Genomic DNA, 13,026 nt, shown 5'->3' on the forward strand with positions numbered 1-13,026 from the left:
GGGCCACTGACTAATTCATAAGGCAGCCCTTAACTGTTTTTCCTATCAAATAAGCTATATTCACTGTAGAGGCACAAACATGAACAAACCCACTTTGTTATACTAATGTACTAACAAACACATTCTTGTATTGACTGGTTCAGGCAAAAGCTAACATTCAGTCTGTGCTCTAAAGGCATAATTCATATATTGACTCATTCTTAAAGGTCCTTGAGCGTATGCTTGGTATTGAATGTTTTCCCCCCAGTACTGCATTTATTGTATCTATATGTCATTTCTCATTGGGATTTGCACTTTCAAATGTGGTATACTGTATGTAGAGACCGTGGAGAGACGGATGATACTTAAAAGTATGAAATTACACACTTGATCTTTAAAATGAAAACCTTGGCTGCAGGATGTAAGACAACTGTAAGCATTACACAAATATGCCAAGAACACTAACATTTATGTGGTTCAGTTTAGCTGGAGGTGTGGCACACCAGAATAGCTACCTTATCAAGCTATCCATGATATTTCTTTTTCTATCTACACTGCAATGATCATCAAGAGCGGCTGTCAGTTCTATTACTCAAGGGCAGTTCTAAGCCTTATGTCACAAGCAGCATTTACCACATTTTTAAAAAGTCACAGTTAAAGAGGTAGATACATTTAAACAGATGTGAAGCACCTTGCTTTGTACTGTCAAAGTCTAAGTTAGAGGCCAGAGTGCCATTTGTGATAAGAAGATCTACACTGAACAAAGAATTTCAGAACTTTTATCGGTTTGTAACTCCACATTGAATCCAAATGATCTCTAAAATTCTGCTTTTCAAGGTTGAAAAGGAATGTTTGCTTATTTAACATTTTCTGTTTAGAGGGTTTTTTAATGCATATTTTGCCATTCAAACAAAGTGATGTTTAGCTGTGCTCATATGGAATGGTACAACTAAATTACCTATTACACTTACCATACAAAGTAATAAATTGCTTGTAGATTTGTTCCAAGACCAAGTTCTTTTCCATTAAGATTCTGGAAAATTGTCTGTTACAAACTTTAGTTCTTTAGAATCCTGAAAATGTCTATCATTGTTTCCACAAAAATATTAAGCAGCACAACTGTTTTCAACATTAATAAGAAATGTTTCTTAAGCAGCAAATCAGCATATTAGAATGATGTATGAAGGATCATGTGACACTGGAGACTGGAGTAATGATGCTGAAAATTCAGCTTTGCCATCACAAAAATAAATTACATTTTAAAATATATTAAAATAGAAAAAAAAATTTGATTAATTGAAATTTAAATTAAAATAGAAAAAAATAAATTGTAATAATATTTCATATATTACAGTTTTACTGCATTTTATGATGTTTTATTAACAAAGTTTGGGAGGAGCACATTCAGAAAATCAACCAATTTAACACAGATGGAGCATGTTTAGATAATCAACTCAATTAGCACGATAGTAAATATATATAGAGCCCACTTACCTTTGTCCCATGACAGTTTTCTGGCATCCCTCCTCCACCCCAACTCCTCACTCCTAACTATTCTTATCCCAGCTCAGGATTAGGGGGTGTTCTCTGGGTTCGGGCAAAATTCCAAACTCAGAGCCCTCCCCTTGGACAGCATGCTCAATATTCTTACTATTTGCTCAATCTGATTATATGTAAGTGCAAACTTATATAAATATAAATACTTATATAAATAAATGCAGCCTTGGTGACCATGATTTATCTACCAGTAAATGTTGGTCCAAAAATGTACTTGTGAGTCAAAAAGCTATAATAAATGGGTGATAAGCAGTCACACATTATCGTTTGGGACTTCCATTTTTAGATATTATATGAGTGGTATTTTTTTAAACAAATCTTTTCTTCCATAGGATGGCATTTCCTGTAGATATTCTCACAAATGTGGATGAGGAGTCTTTAGAGCTGGCAGCTAAGGAATACATGTTTCAGCTTCCCTACAGAAATAAAGAGTACCTCAGCCTATCTGATTCCAAACAGGTAAGATTAACAAGTATAATGTCTGCATATTTTCCCTTATAATGTATATATAATTCTCAGGAAAGTTAGGGATAGTTTACCCAAAAATGAAAATTACCCCATGATTAACTCACCCTCAAGCCATCTTAGGTGTAAATGACTTTCTTCATTCAGACGAATACAATCAGAGTTATATTAAAAAATGTCCTGGTTCTTCCAAGCTTTATAATGACAGTGAATGGGTGGTAATATTCAATAGTCGGTAGCAACCTGATACGCAGAGGAATTTCAGAGGAGAGGCTATCAGAGAACATGATCAGGTAACATATTATTTGTCAGCAGAATACCACATAACAGTATTTATTACTACACTATGTACAATGTATAATTAACTATGTTTCACAAAGGGTGGAAGACATTGAGGCAGGAGTTGAAAGTTCAATTGAGGTGGCAGCCGTGGAAAATCTTAACACTTTTTTCAGTAAAAAAATCAGAAACGGTACTTGGGGTATGTATTCAGCTGAATAAACATCATGTTTGCTTCAATACTAAACAGCTTGAACAGTATTATTATGTACTTTGTTTTCTTAAAATGGCATTTTTTTTAATGTTCACACCTTCAATTCATTAATTAACATCTCTCTTCTCTAATTTGGCAGAGCTCAGTAGACACAGTAACTGCAACTGGGACAACATTTGCAGAGCTTAGAGGATCACAGAAAGAGGGGGAACAGGAAATTGAAAAAGACATTGTCACAGCTACATCAGAGGGGACTCCAGTCACCCATCTCACCATAGCTGGGGAAATAAAGAGCCAAAGAGGCAGTGAAGAGGAATGTGAAATGGTTAGTACACTGTAGAAACACAAGGAGCCACTATAGGGTAAATTAACCAAAGCCAACTTCAGTCTGTGGTAGATGTAGAAATTAAGATGAGTACAGGAACTGAAGATTTGAAAAGAAGAAAATGAAAATTTAGAAAAGAACGAAGAGGTTGAGGAAGATGAACCTGTGTGTGAGGCAGAGAAGGAGGCAATAAAACAAATGCTGGATGAACCTAAAGAGGAAAAAACTGGGAGTAAGACTAAGGTGGCAGAGCAGTCAGAGACTCAAGCTAAATCAACAGAAAAAGAACAAGCACACTGGGAGGTGGAAATAACAGAGAATAAAAAAAGAGCTGAAGATGGGATAATGGCAGAAAGTGGAAAGGACCTAATTGACGAAAACAGAGATGACAACATAGGCCAAGAGAAAAGTGACGCAAATAATGCAGACACAGCTCTGCAACAGTCTGTGGAAGTCAAAGACCAGACAGAGATGGAGACAGATTCTGTGACAGAGGTCCTTAGTTCTGAAGAGGTCTTATGTGACCAGCAAAAGCAAAATGAGTCTGAAACAGAAGTCCCTGAACCAAATCAAACAATGACCAACAAGGACAAACTAACTGAAGCAGGTAAAAATAAATTAGGCCCTGATGAGGCAGAAAAGGTCTTCACCATGAGCAATTTACCTCAGAAGAGAACATTAGCTTTAACTCCTTCAAGGAGATCCAAAAGACTCAGGCATCATCCTGCCGAAAAAGATCTTAGAACTTCAAAGTCTGTAAAAACAGTACAACAAAGATCCAAACATCACAGCAAAGCAATGATGCAAGACAAAGATGCTGAACAATCAACAGATGAACCTGAACATGATGTTTCTGAGATTATGGAAAAGATACAAGAATCTCAAGTTGAAAACCAGGGAGAAGCAGAGCCTGAGGTTGAGGAATACAAAGAAATGCTTACAGTGGAAACTGTATCTACTATGGACGTTGAAATCACACAGGTCGAGGAAACTGTTCCTGAAGTTTCTGAATTAGTGGAAAGAGAAGAAATAGATCAAGAAGAAGCACCACAACAGTCATCTGTAGAGCCTCCTGAGGTACAGGAATCGAAAACAACCCCTGAAGAGGATGAGGAGACAGTGGAGAATAGCACTGTGATGTTGACATTGAGTGAAGCCAAAGTTGTGCTTGTAGATCTGCATATATTTTCTCCCAAGGAGGCAGGTGATAATCATGCAGAGATAGGTATTCCTAAACAAGAGGAAATGAAGCACATCATGTCATCTGAGTAACAAGCAACTGAAGAAACTATAAGAAAAGAAGAAGAATATTGTACATTTGACACCAAACCTATGGAAGAACCAGCCTGTACTACTACAACAGAAGGATATGATCTGGCAGCTGATGTTAACAGAACTATAGAACAATCAACTGCATACAAAGATCAGGTGGGTGAGCCAGAATCAGAAACCACAGAGCTTGTTCTTCTAAGCCAAGTTGAGAAATCAGACGCTGAACAATCTAAAGAGGATGAGCAAGATTCATATGAGGCAGACAAGTTGTTTCCCAAACAAGGCAAACAAACTAAAACGAAAGGCTGTATGAACACCCCAAGTAGATCCACAAGGCCTAAAGATCAAGCTGTTGACCCTGGAGTGACAGTTAGATGTCTTAGGAGCACTTTAAAACCAATCAAGATCACCCCTGTTAAGAGATCTACACATAGCAAAGCAGTGATTCAACAGGTGGAAAGTGTTGAGCCTCAAGTTGATACAAAACTCAGGACTGATGAAAACCCTGAGAGGGATGAAGTTATTACAGAGGATGTAGGGCCAGAGGAGAATGAATCCGCAAGTTACACAAATGTTGATGAAACTGCAAGTGTTGACTGTGGAAGTTCTGAACTGCAGAAAGCTGCAGAAATAGATGATAAAGAAAAAGAACCTCAGATTACAAATGCTACTGAGGAGATCCCACTTATAGAAACGGAAGCTGTGGAGGATGTAACAGAAAACAGAGTTGAAGACATCAAAAAGATGGAGAAAAAGGAAGCAAATTTAGCTGGACAAATGGACAGTGACATAGAGATGAGCAGTCTTGCTCAGGAGGTACATGTCCAGGAAGAGGAGGTGCCAGTCATCACAGAAAGACATCTCAGATGTAGAACAATAAGAGTTCAGTCTCCACTGAGAAGGAAATCTAGATGTGCACAAAAACAAAAAAGCTGAAGCAGATGTTGAACATCAGGAAAGACACACAGTGGTGAGCAAGAATGAAACTGAAACAATCTTAATGACAAAAGAGAGAGTTGATGAAATGGATCAAGATGTCAACAAGATGGAGAACAAAGAAGCACATTTAGCTGAGTTGGAGCCAGTAGAAGAACCAAACAGGAGTAGAAATCAATATGAAAAAACATCAGCAACAACAGAAGAGACTGTGAATGTATGTATACCAATTATTACAACTGAGACCAGTTTGGAAAGTCTTGATGAAATGGCAAACATAAATATTGAGGAAACAGCAGTTCCGGAGAGTTCCGAACTACTTATGGGTGTAGAAATAGATTATCAGGAGAAAGAATTTCAGATTGTTGATGGTTCTGAAGAGAAGGTCTCACTTGTAGAACCTGGCAAGAACGTAGAGAAAGATGATTGTACTCCAGTAATAAAATTACAAAGAGCCACTGTAGTACTTGGGGATTTGAACAAACTTTCCCAAAATACAGAAGGAGAGGGTGAGTCTTCATTCCCAGATGGAGGAAAAACTGGAACTGTATGAACCAGATAAAAGCGAACAAGAACTTTCTAATCTGGCATCAGAAGAAGAGGAACAACAAGAGGAACTATAAACACAGGAAGACACTGAAAAGACCCCCGTGGAAGAGAAAATGGGGGAAGAAAACACAGTTGAAGAACATAAACTCGATAAACAAGACATGACATTTGAAGAGCAAAAGCCAACTGAAGATTTGGCCACAATGCCAGCTGAGGGCGGCCTGGTGGAAAGCAATAACATTGAAAACAATCAGAATGACGATGAAGGGGAGAGCAGTCTTGCCCAGGAGAAAGCTCAAGAAAACTTAGAAGAGGAGACACCAGTCAGCACACAGCGAAGCCTTAGACGAAGAACAATAAGAGTTCAGTCTCCACCAAGAAGAAAATCTAGACCTATACAAATACAAGAGGTTGAAGTTTTTGAAGATAAAACTGAAATAGTCCAAATAACAGAAAAGGAAGCTGATGAGGTGGACCAAGAAGGTGCAGAAATAGATGATAAAGAGATGGCACCTCAAACATCAACTGTAGATGCTACTGAGAAGGTGATCCCACTTGTAGAAGCAGAACCTGAAAATGATGTAGCAGAAAAAGGAGTTGAGGAAATCAGCAATATGGACACATGCGAGGAGGCATCTGAGATGGGAGAAGAAGCCAATTTAGAGCAAAAGCAAAATGAGCCATTGGTTAAAAATGACAAAGAAACAGCTGAGACAGAAAAATCCATGGAGATTGACCCAGTGGTTGGCAAAGAGCAAACATACATTGTTGGCAGGGCCACCATTCAAATAGAGGAGAAAGTCTCACAGGTCTCACTTGTAGCAGCAGAACCTGATGAGGAGGAAGAGAAAGATGATGGTACTCCAGTCATACAACTGCAGAAAGCCACAGTAGTACTTGTAGATTTAAACAAACTTTCCCAAAATACAGAAGGAGAGAGTGGCACTCCAGAAGTCCTAACCCATTCTCAGACAGAGGAAAAACTGGAACAGGATAAACCAGATAATAATGAATATCAACTATGTAATCTGACATTAGAAGATGAAGAACAGCAAGAACAACTACAAAAAGAGGACGATACTGAAAAGAACCCTGAGGAAGACAAAATGGAGGAAGAAAACACAGTTGAAGAACAGAATGAACCTAACAAACAAGACATGACATTTGAGGGGCAAAAACCAACAGAAGATTTGGAAGGACAAAATGATCTAAAAGTGACAGAGATTGTAGAAGTTTATAGGGCAGTAGATGAGGATGTGGAAGAAGCAGTAAAATCTGGAGAAATTCTGAAAAAAACAACAAAAACGGCAGACAAAACAAATGTAATTCAGGAGGCAGAAAAAGATTACAATATTGCTTTAAAAGAGAAACAAACAGAAAGTGACACAGAAATGAGCGGTCTTGCTCAGGAGGCACCAGAAACTGACCAGGAAATCTTAGAAGAGGAGGCATCAGTCAGCACAGAGAGAAGTCTCAGGCGTAGAACAATAAAAATTCAGCTCCGCCAAGAAGAAAACCGAGATGTGCACAAAAACAAGAATATGAAGCTTTTGAAGATAAAACCAGAAATGTCCCAACAACAGGAAAGGTAGTTGAAGAAATACATAAAGAAGGTTCAAAAGTAGCAACTGAGATGGTAGAAGAAGCCAATTTAGAACATAATGAAATGGCAAACACAAATGTTAAAGAAACTACAGCTATTGAACCTGAGACTTCTGAACTGCTGATGGGTGTAGAAATAAATGATAAAGAGGAGACCTCTCAGACTGTATAAGAGGTCCCACCAATAGAAGCAGAACCTGATGAGGAGGTAGAGAAGGATGATGGTACTCCAGTAATACTGCAAAAAGACAAGTAATTACTTGTAGATTTAAACAAACTTTCCCAAAATACAGAAGGAGAGACTGACATTCCAGAAGTCCTAACACACTTTCACACAGAAGAACAACTGAAACTGGATGAAGCATATAAAAGTGGATATCTGACATCAGAAGAGGACAAACAAGACATGACATTTGAGGAGCAAAAACCAACAAATTATTTGGAAGGACAGAATGATGAAAAGGAGAGGGAGATTGTAGAGGAATATAAGGTGGTCATAGATGAGGATGTGGAAGAAACTGTAACATCTGGAGAGCATCCAAAAGCAACAACAATGGATTATAAGACAACTATAATTCAGGAGACAGAAAATGATCAAGATATTTCTATGAAACAAATGGATAGTGACGTAGAGATGAGCAGTTTTGATCAGGAAGCACCAGAAGCTGCCCAGGAAATCTTAGAAGAGGAGGCATCAGACAGTACAGAGAGAAGTATCAGGTGTAGAACAATAAAAGTTCAGTCTCCACCAATAAGGAAATCTAGACGAGAACAAAAACAAGTGGCAGAAGGTTTTGAAGATAAAACTGGAACAGTCCCACTAACAGGAAGAGCAGATGAAGAAGTGCATGAAGGAGGAGCAGAAGTAGATGATAGAGGAAACACTTCAAAAATCAACTGCAGGGGCTACCGAGAACGTCGTCTCACTTATAGAAGGAGAACCTGATGAGGATGTAAGAGAAGAATGATCTGAAGAAATCAACAAAATGGAGAACAAGGAAACAAATTTAGGGAATAAGGAAGCTCCTGAGATGGAAAGTAAAGAAGCCAATTTAGAGCAGCAGGAAAATGAGCCATTTGTTGAAAATGAGAAAGAAACAGCTGAAACAGAAAAACCCACTTAGATGGATGACGTTTCAGTGGTTAACAATGAGCAAACATACGTTATAGAGGAGACCACCATTCAAGTAGAAGAAGAAACCTCGCAGATGGAAAGCTCTGAAACCAATGAAAATAAAAGTGAAAGGACCACAAGGAGAAGTCTAAGGATCAGTGCACAATCAGTCACATCTACACAGAAGACCAGAAAATCTACACGGCTTCACAAAGCAGAGTTGGAACTAGTAAAAGAAGCAGAGATGAGTGGAAATGAAGAAACCTCTTCAATGACAGCAAAGACTGTAAATGTCTGTGTACCGGTCACAATAGTGACCAATGTGGAAAAACTTGATGAAGATGGAGATATGGTTTCTGTGAGTAAAAAGATGGAAACTACTTCAGATGAGCAAGAGATAGACATATCAAATGATAAGGGAAAGGTGGTTGAAGCTTTGCCTGAAAGATCTACAGGTGATGATGAAGATGAGACTGTGAGCTCAGTTGAAACAACCGAAAATGAAATTCTGGTGGATAAAACTCAAGAAGTTGTAGAGGGGGGAGCTCAGGATGAAGAAAAAGCAGAGCCTTCACATGAAAACACAGACAAGGAACAAGAAGAGGAAGTGTCACTGAGTGAAAACATGGGGGAAACCAATCTGACAAATGAATATGTAACGCTCAGCCCAGCGGGCTGGGGTTACTAAAATTGAAATGGGGTCTGACTTTTCTGTGTGAGAGTTAAAACGTGTTAAAAGAATGACAGACTAGAAATACGGTTAATAAGAATGGTGTATTTACAGGTTCACATTAAAAGACTTTAAAACAACACTATAAAACCAGGTAAACTCATTCTGTTAAAAGAATACAGTTATTTTGTCCATACCCTAAAAACAGTCCAAGAATCCCAGTGTGTCGTTGAGTCCCAATGTGAGTGTCCACCTGCATATATACAATCCAAGTTGCTGCAAGTGATCCGGAAAGGTAAGTCCAATGAAATAGAAACTCCACAGTCCGGGTGTGAGTGGAAGCTGTGAATGGCCTCCCGGTATGTTTGCCATGCTGCTCTTTTTATGCTCACACAGAAAAGTCAGACCCCATTTAAAGTTTAGTAACCCCAGCCCGCTGGGCTGAGTGTTACAAATATAAGACAACAGCTGTGGAGGGGAAGATTGCCTTAAAATGCTCAGATCAAGAAGCAGCTTTCACTACAAGAAGCCTCAGATACCGAACTGTAACAGTCCAACCTACACCAAGAAGTGAATCAAAACGCCTCCACAGAAAAGAGCTGGTGTCAGAAAGAGAAACTGATGGTTTAAATGTCCCTACAGGGAAGGAGAATGAGGCATTAATTGCTAAGGAGAGCACTGCTGAATTTGAAAATTTGGTGACAAACGAGGGAGAGGGCATAATTCAGACAAATGCAAATGGAAAGTCAGAAAAGTCTGGGACAAAAGATTATACTAATGAAGAAGGAAATGAAATGCTGTTTGAAATCATGGAAAGTAACAGTGGCAGCCAAGTGAACACCGAGCAGAACAAATCTCAAGAAGAAAATCTTGAGAGAGAAGATGTGCCGGTGCCTAATGAACAGGAGGAGGAAAATGTTTCCAGTGTACAGGAGGAAGCAAACCCACTCCAAGAAAGAGAAAATGAGGGAGCCACAGAAGGTGTACAAGGAAGTTCTGCTGATGTGGAGGAAACGGCAGTGGAAAGGAGAACCCTGAGAAAAAGAACGACTGTTGAAACAGCTGCTCCAAGAAAATCCAAACGTCTTCGTAAACAAGAACATGATGACGATAGCGAGCAAGTCAAGGAGGCAGTTATGGGACAAACTGACTCAGTAGAAGTGACATTTACAGCAGACGATGTAGAGCTGAATACTAATTCTGAAGAAATTCTACAGAAAATCCAGAAAAATGCAGAAGGGACTAAATCAGATGGAGATTGTAATGCACATAAAGCCACAGAGCTAGATGCAGATGAATCTCAAGAGGAGCAAAAACAGATCAGATTAAATAAAACCCAGACAGATGAGGATAATGAAGAGGTTGTGACAGTTGAAATAGGGGAGGAAGCGATAGAGCAACATGTAGATCTTGAGTCCAGTACAAATGAGGGCTTCACGTTAGCGTTGGAGGTAGAGGGAACTTCTGATCAAGAAGAAAACAAAGCAGATGAGGAGAGGAGAGTCATGATGGAGGCTCCAAAAGAGATATTCACATCTGCAGAAAAAGGTGAAGAAAATATCTCTGATGATGAGAAAATCTTGCCATTGAAAAGCATGTTCGTCAGAGTAGCTCAACTACCAGACGAAAATCAATGAGGCTGCAAATGCATGAATCCAAAAAGCAAACTAAGGAAGATGAATCAGATTCTGAATCAGAAGTACAACAAACATCAAAACAGATACATCAGAGAAAAAGAAAAGCCATAAGTGACTCAACACCTGCACGCAGATCAAAACGCCACTATAAGGCAAGAATTGTTTAGCAGATTTGTGGCTCTTGTGTTAGTACAAGCCTCCTATGCATTACTTAAGGGACCAATCGATTATATACATAATGTGAAATTTTCTATTACATTTTCATATGCAAAATAATGCAAACTGTATTTTGTATTTTTTTCTGAAATATCTGGGATTTTATAAAACAGGTGTTTCTTGAAATTAGGATTTACTGGTAAATTAAGCATGTTTAGTATAACATTTAGCTGATAAATGTCTAACTATAATATCTATAAATTTGACACACTTATTCTTTTTTTCTATATTATGTATTACAAATTCAGGTAGTTTTTAATGTATAGCACTATTTTTATATATTCCATTATTAACTTTCATTTTAAAGTCAGCAAATTCAACTAAATGAAACATGCAACAGTCCACTGCATTCAGTTTGGTTCTGAATTGGATGCTAAATTAAACATTGTTCCTCATTTTCAGAGTACACAGGTGGAAGTGTTTTCTGTGAAACATTTTTTCAGTGTGCATTATGTACTTCCATTACATTTAGTCTATTCAATTCAATTCAATTCAATTCAATTCAAGTTTATTTGTATAGCGCTTTTCACAATACAAATCGTTGCAAAGCAGCTTTACAGAAAATGTATTTTCTACAATATATTTAGTAGTAGCTTATCAGTGGTGACTGTCAGTTAATGTACATATGGCAGAAATGTACAGAAAAATCAATTAAAGATGTAATCAAACAGACGATGAACACCTACCTTTCAAATGTGAGTTTGTGACAAGTTTTGTGACTGCAGTGTCCCTAATGATAGAGAATCTGCCACAATGGCCCTTGTTTTTATTGCCAAGAAAGTTGTATTAGTCTTTTGTGAATCTCACAGCATTATATTTTGTAACTGCATCCTTCTTATAACTATTTTCAGATATTTTAAGGTGCAAAAGTTTGAGAATGTGTAATGCTACCCTAGTGAAAAAAAAGTATACTTTATTGTATTTGTAATATACTGTATTACCTGTTTTAATAGTACATTGCAAATATACTAACAAAAAAATTACTATCTTTAAATATATTGCAGAAGATGCCCCATCCACACACTTGAAAGCCACCAGGGTCATAATTTCACAATGTTCCACCACTTAACTGTACAACAGAATTGATCCTCTTTTAAAGAGTCGTGTTATTACAGGAATGATAAAGAACACTGGTATCTGTATAAAGCTGCAGAAGCAGTTCCCCAGGAATCAGTTTTTAGTCTCTTTCAATATTGTTTGGAAGTTGAATGACATACAGTTTGTCTTTAGACCTAATAATTACACACATTTGAGTGATTGAGGATGGACAGCAAATACATTATGAGACACTATATAAATGTTGAGGATATATTTAGCTGAACATCTCTAAAAATTGTTCCTCCACGCAAGCTCTTCAGCTAAAGCAATCTGTTTGTGGTGGATGCAGAAGATGCCCCATCCTCACACTTGAAAGCCACCAGGGTCATAATTTCACAGAATGTTCCATCACTTAACTGTACAACAGAATTGATCCTCTTTTAAAGAGTCGTGTTATTACAGGAATGATAAAGAACACTGCTCACTGAGAAAAAAAAATGTAATGCTGTTCACTTTATTTAAACAATTCCTTTTGATTTAACACCATTATATCAGGTTTCCCGTTCAAACACGACTGCATCATGTTGAACAGACTTGAAACAACTTTTTTCTGTTAAATAATGTTTTTGGAGAAAATATGTTTGTATAGAGTATAGGGCTATAGGTTATTATAACTAATTAGAAGCTAATCAAATAAATACATAAACAATCATTTTTTTCAGTGTATATACGTCCTTCATATAAAGCCTACATTAAGCCTTTTTTATGTTATAAATTTTACTTACGGCAAAATATATGTTTTTAGTGTGTTTCCTAAAAAGATTCAAAAACCGCGCCCGTTATCTAGTCAGTCCCGTGACGTCAGCCCGTCCAATCACAGCTGAGCTGAGCTCACTCATATTTATATATATTTACTAATATTTACTATATTTCACTGGGGGGAAAATATTAATTGAATTTACTACTTTTTTTTAAGGAAAGTGGTTGCAATCAATTTATTTTAGCTAAATTTAAATAAACAAATTTAGTTGACTAATTTTCAACATTTTTTATTTAAATATAGCTAAAATAAATAGTTTGCAACATACCTTAAAACATTTTTTTTAATCATTTTTTTCAGTGTATATACGTCCTTCATATAAAGCCTACATTAAGCCTTTTTTATGTTATAAT

General features: G+C 37.4%; 1 pseudogene; it reads left to right on the forward strand.

The window, feature by feature from the left end:
- Positions 1-5,689: 5,689 nt before the first annotated feature.
- LOC107703206 (enolase-phosphatase E1-like) lies at positions 5,690-10,766 on the forward strand (annotated as a pseudogene).
- Positions 10,767-13,026: the final 2,260 nt, after the last annotated feature.

Source organism: Sinocyclocheilus anshuiensis, unplaced genomic scaffold (genome assembly GCF_001515605.1).
Source record: "Sinocyclocheilus anshuiensis isolate Anshui unplaced genomic scaffold, SAMN03320099.WGS_v1.1 scaffold542, whole genome shotgun sequence".
Taxonomy (NCBI): domain Eukaryota; kingdom Metazoa; phylum Chordata; class Actinopteri; order Cypriniformes; family Cyprinidae; genus Sinocyclocheilus; species Sinocyclocheilus anshuiensis.